Source organism: Eutrigla gurnardus, assembly GCF_963514095.1.
Source record: "Eutrigla gurnardus genome assembly, chromosome: 9".
Taxonomy (NCBI): Eukaryota; Metazoa; Chordata; class Actinopteri; order Perciformes; family Triglidae; genus Eutrigla; species Eutrigla gurnardus.
In genome coordinates this window covers 8,738,533-8,759,387 of record NC_139923.1, presented here as the reverse complement: position 1 = coordinate 8,759,387, position 20,855 = coordinate 8,738,533, and the positions used below count along the sequence as shown (strand labels likewise).

The following is a 20,855-nucleotide window of genomic DNA, read 5'->3' as shown; positions in this document are numbered from 1 at the left end:
GATTTTGCATCAACACTGCAGCCTGTGATAATTCTGAATGGATGCTGCATTTCAGTTTGGCTTAGTGTTGCATTTGTGGGCCTGTGCTCCCACAATGCACCTGGTATAGCCCACTTCCCAGTACATGAAAGTCTCCTGCCTTCAGACCGCCCTGACCCTTGGGTCCTTTCACCTTCTCTCATCCCTCATCCTCTTTGCCTTCGCTGATTGGATTGACAGGACACCTGCCTGCCTTCATTCTGCTGCTCGTCAACAGCTTACGGCAATTTGTATAGCACCTTTCAACAACAAGGCAATTCAAAGTGCTTTACATAAAACATTATAAGCATTGGAAAGAAACAAAGATAGAATCATTATAAACAATAAAACAAGCAAATAAAATCAGAATAAAAAATAAAAAAACAAGCAGATAAAATTAGAATAAAAAATTAAAAAAACAAGCAAATAAAATAACAAAAAAATGAATATCAAAGGTATAGAAGTTACAGTGCAGTATAAACAATTAATTGATTGTATTTTTTACTGAAAGGCAACGGCAAAAAAAGCCGAAATAAAGCTCTTGTTCTATCAGTCCGTCTGCGTTCAGACCTTCAGATATGAGCTTCGGATGCTGTCCGAAAAATGTAGATTTTGGATATAGAGACCAAAATCATCTGTCTGGCCTCATCCTTAGAGGCCTCAGGGTAAACCCAGAACACTCTGGAGGGATTATATATCTCGTCTGGTCAGGAAATGCCATGCGATTTCTCAGAAAGAGCTGTTTAACGTTGCTGGAGAGAAGGATGTCTGGACCAGCCTGCTGTCCCCGAGACCCTGTCTGGTATAATCAGAAAAAAAGACAACATATGAATGATGGATACATAAGATAATCAACCTGACTCTACATTACTTCTATAACCAAGACGAAGAGAACAGGTAGTACCCGTTAACTTGGCCTAAGCAGGCTAGTGTGTGAAATGCAGTAAATCTTGACTCCAAAACTGCAAAAATGAGCTGAGTTGTTCATGATATTCCCTGACTGGGCCTTCCCTTCCCATTGCAGCACACAGCAATGCACCAAAATATCCCCCAAAAAACTCCCCACTCTGCCTTTTTGAGACATGGCCACACACCTCACACACATCTCCCTCCGTTCTCCTTTAGTCTGATGCAAAACGACAGCGTTTCGTGTTCAAGGGGAAGATTTTTAATGAGCGAGGCTTCGGTGTCGCAGCCACTGCTGGTTTCTTGCTTCCTCTCCAGCGTTTCGGTGACCTTTCCATCGAATGTCAGCATAGCAGAGTCACCCCCCATCTGGTGCTGTAACCTGGGAATTCTCCCCTCACACCGAAATAAGATCATCTTCTCTGCACACCGAGCTCCTGTCAGAGTCCATAATCTTTCTAAAATTAGACACGGAAGCGGTGCGTTTCTGTGAATCAGTGAAAGCCAAATCAAGCGGGAAGACAGGAAGACTGCCAGAACCATCAGGTCAACATAAGTATCCACCGTTCGGCAAGGATTGTAGTCATTTATGGTAAATGGACCTGCATTTATATACACTTTTCTAGTTAACTAGCTACTCAAGGTGCTTCACACTACATTCAGTCACTTTTACCTGTTCACACACATTCATGCACTGATGGCAGAGAGCCGCCTGCACATCAGGATCTAACTCATTCATACACATTCACACGCAGATGGCGCAGCATTGGGGGCAATTTGGGGGTTCAGTATCTTGCCCAAGGACACTTCGTCATGTAGACTGAGGAGCCAGGATTTGAACTGCCAATCTTCTGATTGGGGGACGACTACCTCTGAGGAACAGCCGCCCCATTTGTGCACACATTTGTTTTTTTGTTAATTAATACTGCGGCAAATCTAAAATTAAAAAATATATTTTAAAAATGAATTAAAAACATCTCACAACCCTTTAAAGCATACATGTATACACTTTGTAATGATGTATGTCTACAATGCTGAGCTGTTACAAATAATAATTGTTGACAGATTAATATATTTATATGAATACATACATATTTTAATTCTATATTGGCATTTCAGCATCACAATTTCACATAACATTAAACAAATGGGAAGATTTATGTTAGCTTATTATAGGTTGTATTCATGTTAATGTGTATTTTTTGGACATATTTAAATTTTTGATAGAAAAAAGTTTGGGATCAAATCATTTCGGGGGCCCCCCTGCAGTGACGCTGCGGACCCCCTAGGGGTCGCGGACCCCCTTTTGAAGATCTCAGCTTTAAAGGATAGGATGACAACTTATAGTCAACAAATCATGAAAAACCCAACTATGAATTGATCACACAAACAAGTTTCTCTGTACCAAACAGCTCCAATGTTGCCCAACAGCTATACAAACACGTCAATGAATCTTCCTCCATTACCATCTACTCCTGTTTGTCTAATGTTCACAAGAAAGGAAGGAAATACTGAGCCTGCTTTTTAATGCAACTTTGTATTTGGGAACTGTTATTTTTTCTTTAAAAATGTTTTTTGTTTCACATTGTGGCTTTGGGGCTTTTCAGGATTTCATACTTTCAATGACTTAAAATAAAATCCTTAAAAAGCAAACAACAAGCAATAGCATTTTGCTGCACTAAATCACCGTTAATAACCCCGATGTTTGTGTGCGTGAGTGTTTTGGAAAAGCCTGACTTCCCCCACATCCACTCCAAGCCTTTAATCGAGCGACTTGCCAAAAAAAAGAAAAATCTTTTCTCCAGAACACAACAAAGACCCCCAGCCCCAACCCATCCTGTTCCCTATAATCCCCACCAGGTGTTGGCAGACCCACACACTGCCCCCCTCCCCCCTTTCAGCCCTCTCCTCCTTCCACCACTTCATCATCCCTCCGTTTCCCAGAATCAGACATCTCTCCTTCACTCACAAGGAGAAACACTTTGTATCTGGCAACCGCTGGTGTTGTTCCATCTCTGCTGGCTTCCTTCCATCCAGGTTTCTCACCCCCCTCTGCACTCCCCCCACACCCCCCACTCCTGCATCCGGATGTCTTCGGTCCATCTGTCAACGCGTCTATCCCCAGACAGGAGAAAGGGAGGGGGGGCAGGAAGGAGATGACAGATGAGAGAAAGCGAGAAGGCCTCAGATGAGACGGCCCTTGCTATCAGAAATGGCTCCTATCGTCTCCCTCTCATGATAAACAGGAATTATTACAGTGAACTCACATCAGGTGACCCGACTCCAGGAAAGGACCCGCGCACCTCGGCCCCTCGCCTCGCCAACGACCCCGAACCTCCAGTTCCACTTTGAAGTTAATTTTCATCTGATAGTTGGCGAAGCTTTGTCCATGGAGAGCTTTTAGCTTCTCTGTGAAGGAATGTTGTGGAAGAAACGATGATCTTCCCGTGGGAATGTGGGTGTCTTCCCCCTCCGAGGCCTTGATTTCACGCATCATCAGTCTTGACCTGTGTAACCCAATGAGAACCCTTTGTTCTTCTCATCAAAGGGGTCCCGCCGGACCCAAGATCAATCGGCGATTGATAGCGCAAAGCGGATTCCGCGCTTTTGGAAGGCCATCAATACCGTGACCAAAGTAGGGGAATCCCTCTTCAGTGGACTGATTGATTGATTGATTGATTGATTGATTGATTGATTAGTTGTCTGAGAGTCTGTTGCTGGGATATCTTATTTTTTATTCATCCTTCATGAACACACAGATGTTTCCAGATTGTTCTGGTTTACCAGGAACATATTTTGTCTTTGGTAACTTCCTGCGTAAGAGCAACATCTGTCTCTGTTAATAAAACAGCAGCAGGGAGAGAGAGAGAGAGAGAGAGAGAGAGAGAGAGAGAGAGAGAGAGAGAGAGAGAGAGAGAGAGAGAGAGAGAGAGAGAGAGAGAGAGAGAGAGAGAGAGAGAGAGAGCAACTCAAAGCCAGATTGTGGATGTGTCTCCAGGTAAAGTGTGGAGGAGGATTAGTTTGATGCCCCTATAGAACAGACCCAGTCTCCTCCCTCTATCTAATGAAAGAGGTTTTTTTCTCTCGGGGGCCTCCGGTCTCATCTCACCAGTGCACTGTCCTCTACCAAACACTCGGGGACCTCTGGCCAGTCTTCCTGAACAGAGGGCGGAAGCGGGACAGGAGGCCCATGTTGTGGCTGAGGCGTGATCAGGCGCCAGGAAGGCAGGAAGTGGAACTTTGTCACGTAAACAGTAAAGATTCAGCACTTTTGAGCAAGACACAAAGAACGGTTTGTCCGCGTGAAGCACGTTAGCAGACAAAATAAGGATGCTAAGTGACTACGCATCAGCTCTGGTGGGCTTTAAGCACAGTGAGTACCTAAACCCAGACCCTTATCTCTACGGTTCGTAGTTGAGTGAATGTCTCAGGGTGAAAATAACTCGAATGCAGCACAGAGAGAGAGCCTCGTCTTTATCGGCCATTTTCACAGGTGTGATTAATAACATTAATCATGGCCGCATTCCATTTAGGTGAGCCGGGGCCCAGCTATTGTGCTGTCTGGCTAAATGAAATCGCTGTGACATGAAACAGAATGGAACAATAGTTTGATCAGCTACAGCTTACATGGCAAAATGGCGGCTGTGAAAAGGGCCCATGTCTGAGGGGCCCAGGTGCTCCAACCAGCGGGCCTCTGCTCTATTCAAGCGCTCCAGTGACAGTGAAAGTGTTAAGACCACCCAAAACCAAGACCAGGTCATGACCAAGGCCAAGACTTTGAGATTTGAGGGGGTTGAGATCGGGCTTTTGAATTTGATCCGAGAGATCTACATTCCCGATCAAAGATCTGAAGATCTTGTTTGCGTGTTTGTTTAAATTTGGCATGAGAAATATTATATTAATAATGGAAAGATCAAGAAAAGGCCAAAAGGTCATGTCCTCCATGAAAAAGGACCTAGAGTTTTCTAACTTTGCATGCGGATTGCAGGGGAATACACTAAATCCATTTTATTAACTCACTAACTCACTAACTTTTGTACGCATCACTCTTGCACCGAGATAAAAGTAATCCAATACCAATAGGTTGAGCTTGGATCTCCTCATCATCCCATCAGCCCTCAGTCTTGTCCTGCTCTCCCTCCTGCTGGCAGCCTATATGGCCCATACACTCCTCTCTGGCTGTGGTACAGTAACCCTCACCCCTTGTGTCCTGGCAGCCTGCCGCAGTATGCCGAGCGGGCGAAAGGCCCAGCCGGGCGAGCAGCCGGCCCTGGGATGGTGACATTTTGATCTTTGGGGAGGCACCGCCAGCCGTTCCCCTTCGGCCGAAGCTCTTTGTGATTAAGTGGCATTAGCGGCAGAGAGATCCTTTAAGACGCTGCAGCCACGCACGAGACCTGTGGGCAGCTGGCCCTACGCGGGGCTGATGGGATTGGAGGAGCCAGGGAGTGCTGGTTACGCTGGGAGTCAGCGGCGGATGGGGGGCAAGTGAGGCGAGGAAGGAAGCGGGGCCAACTCTGGCCTCGTTCAAATCCCAGATTTGGTGGGGCGGACATGGTGTGCCAACACCGCGGATTAGGGGTGTTTGGCTTTTGACCGACAGTGGGAACGAAAATATCTGTGGAGGGAGGGTGGGGGGCACGTGTGTCCTTGGATCGGTGACTATGCCATATGAATGACTATAGTGAGGCTGTTTATGGGGGAGAATGAACCACATGTATGGAACCAGTTGGTTTGTGTTACTGGACTGTGCATGTATACGTGTGTGTGTGTGTGTGTGTGTGTATGTGTGTGTGTGTGTGTGTGTGTGTGTGTGAGTGTGTGAGTGTGTGTGTCTGTGTTGTGGCTCAGCACCGTGTGACAGTTGGTGGCCCCAGCTGGTCGAGCAGTGACAGTGGTAATCGCTGCATCTCGGGGTATTTGGCCAACGGCTGTCGACTCTGAGCGCTGTGTGTCACCGTCACAGCGCTGAAAGAAAAAAATCCTCCGTCAGTGGATTTAAAAAATGCTGTACCGCGGGCCTCGATTGATACAAGTGGCACAAGTGGCCGGCTTGTTTGGTGGTCAGGTGACTTAAAGGCAGAGTAGGTCATTTGGAAAAACCAGAGACCATGACTTTGAACGCATTGCCGAACCTACAAAGTCCCGCCCCCTTCGTTCAGACCGATATATAGAGCACCAGCAGAGTGCAATCAGGAAGTAAGCATTGACAGACAGGCAGGCCGTCAAATTATATTCTCTGGCCCCACTTTTTTGATTGGACAAGTTTTTACAGTCCTGCCACGGCCACAGATGTGATTTTTTTTTTTTTTTTTTATGTCAGGGCATTTAATGTACTCGCTAAGTTATATATGGGTTACTAGGTTACAAGGATTTCAAGAAATATAACAGACGTGTTTCTGAATAGAATCACCGACTCAACCTTTAAACGTGAAACGTCGAGGTGGTTCTGTGCACTTTACTGCAGCTTTGGTGTAGTTTTGTTTCAGTTTAATGCAGTCGTTCATAAAAAAAGATTTGGAAGAATAAAAAAACAATTGGAACACAATGAAAAAATGTACTTTACCTCACACCAAACCGGACTCATGGTGCATTGCTGTTCGGTGACACAACTACACCAGCTAAATGAGCCACCGGGACATTAATGAACTCCCAACAAACACAGCAACATGGCAACGAACATCAGCTGCTACTTCAGCTGACAGCACACAACACAAGGGTTCGGAGGCCTTTTTTGTAACAGGATTTCCTTGAGTTCGGCAGCTCCGCCTGCAGATGTCAGATTACCTTTTTAGTGTTTGATCGCGCTTTCAACGGAGAGACAACATCCTCTAAGCCGAAGCAAACGAAGCGCTCTCTTCATAAACCCCCTCCCCCAGTTATTGTTTATCTTTAGGAGCGTGGAAGACTCATGGCTCCGGGTCCTCCTCTGTTCCTCGAAGCCCATTTCTTCCCCTAAAGCTCGCTCGGTAGGTCAAAGGTCATCCCTAGTGCTAATTGTTCTGGGGGTGGGGGGGGGGGGCGTGGAGCTGAGAGGGGCTTGCTTTCCTGAAATGACTTCAGGAGGACGGCTGAACAATGGTGACCGATTGTGTGTGTGTGTGTGTGTGTGTGTGTGTGTGTGTGTGTGTGTGTGTGAGTAACAGTGTGGGTGTCCACAGCTAGGTTACATTTTGGGGGGTAGTGAGGTCAGGTCTAGCAGCCTCAGTTCTTGTTTAGACCCCCCTACCTTTTAGTGGACATACTATGTGTATCAAGATTATAGACATGGACACACAAACGATGTTTTCTTCATTCAAAGTTTCAGTAGTTTGACAGAAATAACATTCACTAAGGGCATCATTGGTCACACTATGGACGCGGCCATATTTCCACATTCCATACACAATGCATTTCTCCGGTTTCCCCCCGGACCTTGAATCCAGAGGCTACCACATATGGTATTGATCCGGCAACACTATTACTCTGTGTGGTGATTGGACGTCACACTTGTGGCTGGCAGGCGCACAGTGTGGTGTGTGTCAGAGGGTCGATGAGGGTTGTAAAAAAACATCTTTACAGTCGATTATTTATCAGGATTATTCGTTGATTTGAAGGAAAACAGATTTTTATTGCGCGTTCCCATTTTCACAAACAGAACCAAGCTTTTCAAATGTCAATATATCCTTTAATATATCCTTTGTCCCTGTGCATCCCCAAGAAACAAAATAAAAATGACCTTACCCTTTTACCCCAAATTATAACAACAAGGCACCGCATTCACTTTTACTTTCCCACTGTACTACATTCCTGCTAACTATCAAATCTTTGCATCAAAACTCACTTCTTCTTCACCTAAATTCAGAGGGCAGACAGGCAAACAGAGTCACATGTTGTGTGTTACTCTTTCCCCCCCCCGGACTGCAGCTGCAGCGTGCACGCTCAGCGGTGTGGCAGCGCCCCAGAAAGTCAAGCCAAAAAATCTCCATCAGTCCCCTGGTGGCTGGCTGTTACTGAAACGCTTGATTTGATATGCAACCATTTTTAAATGAGCGAAACGTCATTATCACATTACATCGTGGTCATTTAATCGTTGTATATCCGTCATCGCGATCGTGATTAATATGAGGTTAATTGTGCAGCCCTCCACGAACCAATGGGAGACTTCTCTGTGACTATGTCCAAATACATTGAAGAAGAAGAAAACCTTGGTTCCCCCGGAGAACCAGCTGCAGCTCCTTTCAGATTCACATTGCCACTCCTCGCTGCGCTCGCTCCTCGTTGAGGTCTTCTACCTCTGGTTCGTCCCACCGACCAGACGCTCGGCGGCCTAATTACAGGGGCCTCCTCGCTTAAGGTCACACAACGAGCAAATCAGCAACGAATAACCACATAATGGCCCTTATCCTGCTCGCAGTCCCTTCATCCCTACGCGGGGAGGTCATTACCCACGCTGCTTCGGGGCCTCCTTCCTTTCCCAGTGTTTACCACATTCCTCCCATACTTGAGCCGTACTCGCATGGGAAGCCGGGACCGTGTGAGGATGTCTATGTGTGCGTGTTGGGCTGAAACAGCTGTCAAGGTTCTTGTCTGAACGCGTACGACTCGGCTCATTTCCTGGCGGGTGGTTGCTGTGTTGTTTTGTTTGGTTTCCGGGGGGATCGCTGGGATGTTACGGACGAGGGAGGCCGTGCGGCGCTGGAATGCATCGAGACCTCAGACCTCATCGTCGGCTAACTCGCCGACTTATTTCAAATGTATTCGGTGTAAACCGTATGATTTACTCGTAAATACAGATGTTGTGTAATGATGAGGCCGTTGGAGAGCTGAAGTCCTGCCTGTATACAGGACTCCGATGCTATATTAATGCTCTAACAGCTATTTGTAATGTAAAGATATATTGGAGGAGAAGTCGCTCTCCCTCTGTGTGTGTTGTAGTTTGTGTTGTTATGAGCACCATTAATGTGTTTTCTAATAAAGATTTTATTTTGTTACCGTCTGAAAGTTGAGTTATTACATCGACATTCTGAGTTTTTGCTTCTGTACCGGACACATGAACATTTGCTCCCGTTACATAAAAACACAGGTGAAAAAAGTACTCAAGCAACCATGACAAAAATAACAACATCAATTGTTGTAATTTGACTTCAGGATCTTTTGTTTTCTCCTCAAACACAGTCATAAAATATAACAGGAAGTTATAAAATCCTGATTTACGGTCATTAAAAACACACAGGGAGGACGACGCGGTGCCATTGAACTCCAACGTTTCTGTGTTTCATTTTTTCCTCGATGTTTTCCAGGAAACGATGAGACAAACTCAATTACATCACATTGTGGCGGTGGTCCGATGACGCCGCGTGTTGCTCCGTCTGTCTTGTTTATGCAGCAGTTTGAATAACAGTGACCCTTTGTGTTGGCTGAGGACTTCCAGAGTGGACACGCCTCCTGTTGTCTGGCTCTAATTCAACAGCATCTGCACTCGTCTCAGCAGCAGCTGTCGCCAATTAAGTCGTATCGAGTTGACTTTCAAGTCTGCCAGTGAGAATATTTTCACAGGAAATGTTTTTAGATAAAACACGAGCACACGCAGGATATAAGGATATGAAACTCTATGTATTCACACTTTTTCACAAATTGTCATTCTAATGGGATTTACTAAATAAAATACATTTGCAAGGATATAACTTTCGGAAGCTATGATACCATTGAAATGTCAGACAGGAACTTTGGAAATGTAGAATTAGGCAAGTTTCCATTGATGAAACAGCTTTCAACAGAAGCTGGCGGTTTATACGCTTTACACCTTTACGTAAACTAAGCAGAAGAAGAAGTAGAGGTTGTGAAAAGGAAACAAAGTCACCTCGGCCGCAAAAATGGAGAAGTCTTCAGGAATTTTGTTTCAATTGGGCATGTTTGAATTGTTCTTTTATGTCAGCAGCACCATGTTTCATGTTTCATGTTTCATGTTTCATGCAGCCGGAGAAAAGGAAAATATAAATATGAGTCTGAAGACACACGACAGTTTGAACAAACTCGGCGAAGGTGTTTCCACGTCCAAGTCAACACATCAACTCTTTTCCGACAAAGTGAAAAAAAACAAACACTTCAAGCAAGAAATAATAATCAAAGTAGGCTACACATAAAAACACTTAAATGGAAACACGGCTAATGAACCTGAGTATTTCCTAAAGTTGTTTCACATTAAAAGCCTCCAAGGGGAAAAAAAAGAGAAACTGTATCCCTTAGAGCTGCTGGAAATCATTTAATGTGAAATCTTCAGCAATGAATTAGTAAGAGAGAATAATTGCAAACAGAAACCCAGAGCGACACATCGGTGTGTGCAGGATACGATGATGTTGTTGTACTGATGCAGAATGAAGCTGAAGGAATTTAAATGATCCCTGAATGTGTCATTCAGTTTAAATTAGCAGAAAATTAAAAATGAGAGCAGATGAGAAAACAAAACGGATGATTGGATGTAATTAGCTCCATTTTGAAATAAATATTTGAGGATTTATGGCGACACGAGTCCTCGACGACAGTGCACAATATACGAAGCGAAAGCAGAAGTGCCTCGGCGGCGAGTGCGTACACGTCCGACATGTTGTTTTGGCGGCTGTCTGAACACGGAGTCCACCGGCTGACGTCTGAACACGTCTGCACAGCTGCTGAGAAGCTGAAACACGCCCCGACCTCCTCGGTGGCCGGACCAGGAATGTCAGCAATGTTTTACTGACAGAAACACAGTCAGGCCTTTTTTGGGCAAATCGTCGCTCGATTCCATACAATAGATCCTCGTTGTCGATTCCCGACAAACCTCTTCCTCTGTTTGTGTGCTGCTTCGTCTTTCTGCCTCACTTACTCATAATAACATTATGAGAACTCCCAGGAGAGCACCACAATGACTTGATGATGATGATAATAATAACAATTACATTATGTAGTATACTATTATATAATATTCATCATACATTAGGTCATTATTACTATTATTATTATTATTATTATTATTATTATTATTATTATTATTATTATTATTATGCTCTCTTCTTTCTTTGTCCCCACATCCACACTAAACATATGCTTTATACTACAGTGACAGTAGCTGCATTATATCTCTATTAATTGTTTTCTGTTTTATTTAGTTGTTTTGGTTCACAGTGTCACATGTTTTGTTCTTTTTATTGTTGTTATTTGCACTTTTTCTCTTCTATTCATATGAACAAAAATGAGCATTTCACTCTTGTTTTATGCAACGTATCTGTAAAGTCACTATTGTTTTGTTCTTGCACCAATAAAAAAAGAACATACAGAATAACACACATTCATCCGCTGTAAACCCCCTCTGCATTTCCTGTTTTGCTCACGCTTGTTTTGGTCCGTCTGTTTTTGCGAAGCCGCTCTCGAAGGACAGCGGCTTCTTCCTGTTTTCACCAGACCACAGAAGAAGAAAGTGCATGGCAGCGGGACTTCCTGTCCCCTTGAACACCTTGACTTTTCCTTCACCTGCTCTGCCTGGAAAACACGGCAGCGCACGGCTTGGAATCGCACCAGATTGGACAACCATGCTGATGCAACACAAACATCACCTCCCAAGAGATGCTGGTGGGTTTATGGCGTTATATTAATAAAATCCAATGTGACAGAATTAATTTGTTTTGGACAATTTCAGCCTTCGAAGGTTAGAAACACAGCGACGATGTTCTGTAACGGAGAGATCAGTGTTCACATGTAAACATCGCAGAGAAGCTTCTGTTACCAAAATAAGATGGAAGTGTCAGTCGGCTTGTTTACTTCTGGACAGCAGCCAGTGTTGTGGGATGATTTGGCCTAAATTAACCTGGACCCACCTATTCTCCATGGCTTTTAATTCAGGCTGAGCATGACACCCGTCTACTGTATTTTATGTATATTATTTTTATTTATTTATTTTTATTATTCTCATTGTATTGTATTGTATTTGTTTTACTGAACTGTACAGCACTTTGGTCAACCATTGGTCGTGAAAAATGTGCTCTATAAATAAAGTTTGAGTTGAGTTGAGTTGGAATGTGTCTCATACTGTTTACAAACGCATATTAATCTTACCTCCAAAAATACAGCAACTGAGACATTCATTCAAAATACATTTTGCATTCTTCTGTTGTGTTTTGAATCTTACTTTTTGTAGCTATATGAGACTTAATGTAATGTGTTGCCCACTCTACATGACAACATATGTAAAAACCATATAAACTACAGTAGGCAAACATTAATAACATTTTAGTTTAGTTTTGGACTTCCATGATACTTTGGAAGGTTGGTGCGGTGTCATTTTGTCTTTATTCTTTTATTGTTGTTTTTTGGCTTTTTACCTTCTATTCATATGAATATATAATCGTATTTCACTTCTGTTTCACACATTCTATTTAAAGTATTTTTAAGCATGGATGTATAAAAACAACTGTATAGCGTTGGAGACGACGCCCCATTCATTCCTATGAAAGGTGCACAGTGGCGCGTGAAGCAGAAAAAGTTAGACGTACAGTTAGAGAGTATAGCCCTCGGTCCATGGATGACGGACGAATAACTCTGGATTCACCCATTTTAGGATCTAATGATATGTAAGTGTTCGTACTGCGTTTTATATATGAGCCGCCTCGTTCTCAATGCAAGTCAATGAAAAGAGTTTTTAGGCCCCACAGCATCATCTGACCAACCCGTGAATAGTATTTCCACCGCCCGGCCACTAAGTTAGATTTGCTTCAAAGACCGGTACGCTCTCTGGGGGTTTTTGGTTCGATGCCGTCTCCCTCCCTCCATAGATATCTTATTATAGATAATATTCTATGCAGATGATGCGGTTATATTTTCTTACAGCAATTTTACTCTTCTGTTTCTTTCCATTTCCATTAAGAAGTGCCAACAGCGAACACGAATCCTCCTTCAGTCCAAAACACAAAGTCACTGTCAGATGTCAGTAAGCAGCTTCCACACAACAACTGCTCAAGCTGAGCTGATAGATATGCAAATCCCGTTGCTTAATGTTAAACACGGCCGGAAGCTACCGAGGGGAGAAGCCTGTTTGTGTCTGTGTGAACGCAGAGTGACGGACAGGAGCGAGCCGGATGGAAATGGACACCCAGCGAAGGGGAAATCCTCTCTGGGGGTCTCGCTCACACGTTCACCATGTGATCCTGAAACTGCACTGAGGCTTACCAAGCCCGTCTCCAGGATCCCGTCTCCAGGATCCCGTCTCCAGGTCCCGTCTCCAGGATCCCGTCTCATGGTCCCGTCTCCAGGTCCCGTCTCCAGGATCCCTCACGTCTGTTGTAACACCCACACACACACACACACACACTCACAGATACGGCGATGCAGAGCAGAGACAGAGTGATGGAGCAGTTGATAACGCTGGAGCCGCCATTGTCTTGGCAGAGTTCAGACCCGGGTGTGTGTCTGTGGCTGTCACGGAACAGCTGGAGGGGAACTCCCTGGAAGTCGCCGGGAAAATGCACATATCATTACGTTGTGAGAGAAGCGAGGTGAATGTGAATGCTTCTGGGATTAACATGTGAATGGTGAGTGAACGGGCGCCGGAGACGGCAGATACGATCTCTCACTGTGGGGCTGGAAAAGGTCTCAATCTCCACCTCACTGATGTAAACACAAGTGGAAATGGTGTTTACGCGTGGCAGGCTTTCTTGAAGAATTTTTTTGTCTGAAGCTTCGTCATTTGACACTTTTTACACTCCTTTTCCTGGGGGGGACGAAGAGTTTTGTAAATGTGCACGAAGAGCAAAAGAAACTCAACTCTCGGTTCACCTTCCATTGTTGCTCTGGTGTGCGAGGGGGAACCATACATCTGACGCTTATTTAATAAAAACGCTGTTGTGGCGTTACCCTGGAAACTAAAGTTCAGTATAAACGGTGTGAAGGGTCTACTTTCTTTGATGACAGCGGGATCTCTGTGTAAAACACCTTATATGTGCCGCATGCCCGCCATGTTGACTCCGACCGCGGCATGATTAGTGACACTTTTATGGCTCCTTCCTATTGCAGGAATTCTAACCGGAACCTGTTAAGGAACTTGAGGTTTCCCGATTCTTTGGTTGGAACATCATATAATATCAGAAGGACATGACCTATTAACGACATGACCCACATAAGTAAACAAGACAAGCAAGAATATCGGCTGTTTATAAACAGTTATTCTGAATGCTCTTCATTGTTGCCACTAACTCCAGTTAAATCAGACAAAATCCCTTTCGCTTGTATCCAATACCATGCAGCCAGTGGTCCAGGACGTATCGCTGACCCTGCTGGAGGGAAGAAAACCACGAGAGGAAGATGAGAGGTTTTCTTAAAGGCGAGTCCATACCGGACCGAAAATCGGCGTGTTTGAGAGAGTCGGCGTCCGTGACATGAGTCTACTTGGTGTGGTCCGGCCACGTCGGCCACGTCGGCGTTCATTTCAGCCGACTCAAATGTATGTCATTCTTTTACCATTCTGATTGGTGGAGGCTAGCAGCTTGACTAGCGAATCAGTGAAGCCCGGAAGTGACGATGGTAAACATACCAGATAAACAGTGGAATCGGGTTACATTTTACATTTTAGATTTTTCCGTTTACATTTACATTTACATTTAGGTCATTTAGCAGACGCTTTTGTCCAAAGCGACTTACAATAAGTACATTTGTCAAAAGAAGGAAACAAAGAAACCACGACGTATCATTGCCGATGCAGTAAGAGCTAAAAATAGAACAAGTGTTAGGTCCTCATCTGAGTAAAGTAGTACTTCAAGAGTAACAGTGCTACGATCCGAGTTTTTTTTTTTTTTTTTTTTTTTTTTTTTGCGGGGGGGGTCGAGGGAGGGTGTTAGTGGGTCATGCTATGTAGAGTCGAGGTGAAGTCTGAACAGGTGAGTCTTGAGCCTTTTTCGGAAGATGGCAAATGACTCAGCTGTCCTGACATTGGTCGGGAGTTCGTTCCACCACTGAGGCGCCAGAACAGAGAAGAGTCTGGACTTTGCTGAGCGACATTTGTTTGATTTCAGCGATGGTGGTACCAGCCGGCCAGCTGAAGTAGAGGAGCGGAGTGCTCGCTTCGGGGCATGAGGTTTGACCAGTGTTTGAAGGTAGGCAGGTGCCGTTCCATTGATGGCCCTGAAGGCCAGTGTCATCGTCTTGAATTGGATGCGTGCTACAACAGGGAGCCAGTGGAGGTCACGGAGGAGGGGGGTCACGTGGGAGAATTTGGGTAGATTGAAGATAAGGCGTGCTGCAGCGTTCTGGATACGCTGCAATGGTTTAATCGCATAGGCCGTTCAGAGAGTAATCACAACTACAGTCTACAACCTCACTTTGCTGACAACAGTGACTGGTGAGGACACTGGCTCTGTGTTATGGTCTAGAGAGGACCGGCTACTTCCGGGTTTCGTGTTTTTTGGCCCACAATACAGATTAGCGCCGCCTGTTGTTTTGGAGACATTACATCTCGCGCAAGCGCGGAACGTATGGCGTCGGCTGTAATTGCGTAGGTGTGAACCGCCCATGTCGTTGTTCGAGTCGGCCATATTAAGTAGCCCGACTTCATTTACCGACGCGGGTCGGGCACTTTTTCCGGTGTGGACTCGCCTTAAGGGAATCTGGTGCACGAGAACCAAACACAAAATTACCCTTTCCCGAACTAATCCACATTCACGTTTCTGAATCCGAGTCAGGCCCCATGAAGCCACAGTGGTGTGAAGCCCCAGAGCACATACTGAGCAAGTTGTCGGAGGCATCTCGTGCTGCTCAGGTCTCGGCCCTGCACAGATACCATCAGTGTGATAAGAGAAGGAAGCATGCAGTTGTTATCTGTGAGCAGGAACCTGGCAGCTCATCCTGTTGTGACCTCGCCGCTCCTCTGCTTCACGTTATTCTGGCGTCCGCGCTGCATCGCCTCAGCCGAATGCGTCACTATCGCATCACGGTGCGCCACACACCAATGAACGCCTTGGAAGATTAACATTTAAAGGAGGTTTGATTCGTCACGTTCAACGTCACAAATGTACCAGAAAATGTCATAGGGGTTGCTTCTTTTTGAAAATCTCTTTAGTCTCTCTTTCAAACTTTCCAATCAGAGTTGGTGATTGGTGGAACCGTGGAAAAGACCAACAAAGACAGTTTTGATGATTTTATTTTGTTTCTATCCAATTTGCATGAAGTGTATCTTTTAAAATGACTGTTGTCTGACTGGAGTCTGGTGGCTTTGAGGAGAGCGTGTTAGATGAATATATAATAATAATTGTCCAAATCTCTTTTGATAGATTGATAGATTGTGCGTGTCAGAAACCAGGGTGTCGTGTTTCCATCGCTGCCAATTGGAGCAGCAATATAAAACCTGGGAGCGTCATTTATCCTGGGAATAAATCACCGATCGTTACCTTTCCTACTGAAGACAAAAGCCTGATGTTAGTGGGTGTTAGTGGGTTTTTTTATCCATCAGGTAAGGGGTCTCATATGCAACTTCCTGTCACCTTACATTATGTTAATTGTGGTGCCGTTAGAGCCCATTTACACCCAATAATATTAACATGTGATCTGTATCTGGATTAGAGCCTGACTGATACGTGTTGAATTTCTCACCTTGCGTTACTCACGTGACCTTGACAGCAGGAGGATTTGTGTTTATTCGCGTCACTCGCGTTCACCTCCATGTAAGAATGTCAAAAGAAGGTCAAAATCACCACTATTACTGCTTTGTACATGTTGAAGTCTCAGATCCACCAGGAAACAAACGCCGTCCTGTCTGGGTTCATGACATCATCCAGAGGTGCTCGGTGGATTTCACCAAGCTGGATTAACTGGATCTAGCAAGACCCATGTGGGCTGGTTTACCACAGGTGGAGGAACCCAGAATAAAGTATTTAGCTGTGATTTAATATCAATAACCAGATGAAAAGGATGCTGAAATAACTCCATGATGATGGTGATCAGTAAAAAGTTTGAAGTCATGCTTTGTTAGGTCTGTCTGCAAGACGACAAGCTAACTACTTTTAAAATGCTTGATTTCTGAATAGAGTCTGGTTGACGGGTACTAGGCTATGCATTGTAGGTGCTCCAACAACACTCCAAATAACGTCATCCAGACATAAATATGATCAGCGACCTTGATGTTTGAAACACATACAAGGTTCTTTCGTAGAGCTCTGGGGGGCCGATATACAATATTTATTTCTGATTGTCTCAAGCAGAGCTCGGTTGGTCACATTTGTCCGTATATCAGTAGAAGTCTCCTCTGGATGCCCCTGTGAACATAACACATAGCCCTCTTTGTTTGCAGAGGAAGGGCTTGTCTGTAGGCTTCAGAGAGGCAGAGTTAGCTCACCTTCCACTTCCAATTCTTTTTAACATCATCTCACTGTTTTCATCAATCAACGCCTGTTTTCTGTGTGCACTTCCACCTGCACTGACATCCACACGATCCAGATCCCATGGAAACACCAAGTGTACATCTGGATTGAAGGAACTTCGTGGTAAAATACTTTATTCCAAGTCTATGATTTTGTGTTTGTTTTTCTTTTTGTGCGTCCGGTCATGGTATCTATCACTTCTCACACCCGTTTCCTCTTTCAGGCGCAAACAAGTTCCTGTGCATCCCACGCTGACTTTCGGATTTCGCAACGCAGCGGTGTACGCAGACACGCTCTCATTGTCCGCCTCCGTCTGTCTGTCTGTCTGTCCGTCTGTCTGTCGTTCTCACACAACAACTTCCATGCTCACTTCCTGATTGTGCATCATGTCTAGCTCCAGACCCGATTAATGCATGTGGTGAAGTCTTTGTTTGAGGACAAAGGATCTCCGCGTCTGAGACGAGCAGCCGGTGGCAAGGAAACAAGGAGGAGGAGACGATTAGCTGCTGAATGAGTAGTGAGGGTGGGGTAAAACCAGAGGGGGGGTTAATAGCATCAAACTGCTCCGACATCGAATCACAATCCTCCAATTTGAGTTTCAGACACCGTTTACAGTTGAGGAACTATTTGTATCTGGAATTGGATGTAATGTTCCAGACCTTTAAACGTGTTTGACTGCCTGTGTAGTTCAGGCTGAAACTAGATTGTTTCCGGCACAATAAAGCCACAGCTGCAGACCTCGGTCTGTTGCCCAGCAGGTTATCGCCTGACCGTTACACTCACCTGGTAACAGACTGGTGGAAACATGAACCAATTGGAATGTCTCAGAGACAGCGAAACTAGTACAGGATGCAGGAATCACTTGAATTATAATAGAGAGCAGCGACACAACACATTGGACGTGGAACCCAGTTTGCCCGTAGCGAATGAATGGAGAGGAAGAAAGAGAGGAAGAAAGTTTGGGGTTTTCCAGGAGAGAAACCGGAACAAACAAGGCAGTAAACAAGTTAATGGATGATGAATGATCCGACCTGAGATGTGACAAATTGTTTGGTGATGAACTTGGACTGAACTCACATTTTATACCAAGTTTTGACAACAGTCAAATATACTTATCAGTTGCTGTTTTCCCACAATACTGAAATCGTCATTCTTTCACTAACGTGGCTGACACACTGCTACATAGACATGTGACGGTGTGTCATGTTTAAGGTTTCAGTGTTGAGCGAAACATGTGAACTGTGTTGTTGGTTTAACACAAGCTGAGATCTCTTAGGCATCATAGGCTATTTTATTCAGAATTTTAACATTTTAACAGAATTTTTGTTATATTGCTTGAAATCATCGTAACATACCGATAGGTGTAGGCCTACGTCCATTAAAAGCACTGACAGCAAAGTTTAAAAAAAAGTCCTCTGTGGCGGGGGCAGGACTGTCAAAAGCACTCTAATTATTTTCTCCAGGCCGGAGAAAATCCATGTTGTAAAGAATCCCAAAGTGCAGGTGGTTTTATTACAGATTCTAAACCTCAAAACTTCGCTGATCATCAACATGCAACAGAAACAAAATAAAACTCATTTAACAATTTCTGGTGTCGTTAAAATAAGCCACAAGACTCCACTGACAGAAACATGTCGAAATATAAACGCATGCATTTCTGCAACTATCAGACCCTGCAGGCGTTAGACGTTGCTTCCTGCGTGGAGAGCGTGGCGTTTAGCACACACTGAACAGGTATTATGTTGCTGTATATGACGTGTATCCAACACAACGTACATGTAATGTAAATTAAACTTTCGTCCAACCAGGCGTACTTCCTGTTGCCAGTAGGTGGCTCAGATAACTCAACGTTGACATGTCAACCCTGTTTCCTGCTAAATGACTTGCCAACACAAGGAAAATGGACTCTCAATTATGTTTCCAGGGAAACTCGTGGTTAACGCAACAAAACAAAGAGGGAGGCAGAATTATGGGGTGAGCAGCAGGGAGGAGGTGGGGGTGGTGAGGGAGGGTGGGAGTTCACTGGTGAAAGAGAGCAGAATTCATTTGAAGGTGAATAGAAACAGCTTGGCTCCATTCAGAGGGACTTCTGTCACGGTGGGAGGGTGTGTGTGTGTGTGTGTGTGTGTGTGTGGGGGGGGTGGGGGGGGGGGGGGGGGGGGGGGTTAGGGCAGTGGCCAAAAGGCCAATGTTAACGCCGTGGGCCGCTAGCTACACACTTCATATGCTAACACACCATAGAGACAGTGGCAGCGATACACACACACACACACACACACACACACACACAGGAGGGGGAGTGAGAGAAATTGAAACACCTCGTTTTTGTTTCTCCATCAATCCAATCACATCTCCACAATATATCTTATTACATTTACAGATCTTCAGCCAAACCATTTAGTTTCCAGCAACATTGATGATCACAGCTGCAGAAAAACACACGGTTTTCTATTATGGAATTTTCTTTTGTTCATTTAAAGGCCGTGATGTAGGTAATGAAGAAACTTCAGGTAAAATAAACAAGTTTACGTTTTATAGTCCCATTACAGCTTTTGTTCTTTCTTTTATAGATTTTCTGGCTTGGAAGTGAATCTGTAATGAAAACAACATGTTGACTTGGCAAGAAGATAGAGAAGTCTTACGAGCAACAGAGCTATCAGTGTTGATGGTGAAGTGCAGGAAAAGGAAAAGTATTGGTTCTGTCCTGTAAACAGCACATTGTTCCCTATCATCCAGCCTCCGACTGTAGGAGCCTGTAATGAAAGGTCTGCTCAGCATGTGTCACAGGATGTTGTCAGTTGATTGATAAACTCTATCTGGTTACAGAGCTGTAGGTGTCCGAGGCGTGAGAGACGGGAGGCAGCAGAGAGATAAACCTGCAGTCAAAACCAAACATGTCTTTATTTGGACAAAAACTATCGCAAAAGTGTTTTTAAGATCAAATCCACACGCAGAAGATAAGAAGAACTATAGAGATAATGAGATCAGGCATGTGTGTGCGTGCATCTCTATGTCCGTCCACAGCTAATCTCACATTCTGCTCCACCAAACTGCATGATATTATCGCTGCTGATTTATGGCTACATGCTCAAGGACCTCTGGTGGTTGCAGGGACTTGAACCTCCTAAAAAAAAATGTTATTACCTGTTTGATGCCATCATTGTTGGACCGCTCACTCATCACCCTCTAAGTGATAGGGGCCACGAGTGATCACACAGCTGAGCATCGCTGCTGTTTGCCAGGGACATGCCAGAGGAAAACACTCTGCTCACTTTTATTGTTTTGGACAAATGACAGTTTATGAAACTAACCATGTGTTCATGTGCAAACTGATCTCATGAAGTGGCGTATGTATGACACGTCAACTCGTATGCCATTATGGCGTGTTATCACTACGCACAATGGCCTTTTCGCGTGTTTATCACACCGAACCCTAACCCTAACCCTAACCTTAAAGGGCGTTTATATACACGCAGATGTGATGGGTCGTTTCGCTAGAGGGCGCTGACAAACATGCGGATGTGATGGGTTGTTTCGCTCAGAATGTACACATACACGCGGATAGCTCGAATT

At 44.6% G+C, this 20,855-nt stretch overlaps 1 protein-coding gene across 1 annotated transcript in view; it reads right to left on the bottom strand.

Moving 5' to 3' along the window:
* Positions 1-20,855, bottom strand: part of cav1 (caveolin 1) — a 481,528-nt gene that overhangs the window by 163,684 nt on the left and 296,989 nt on the right. The gene's annotated exons all lie outside the window — the stretch shown is intronic.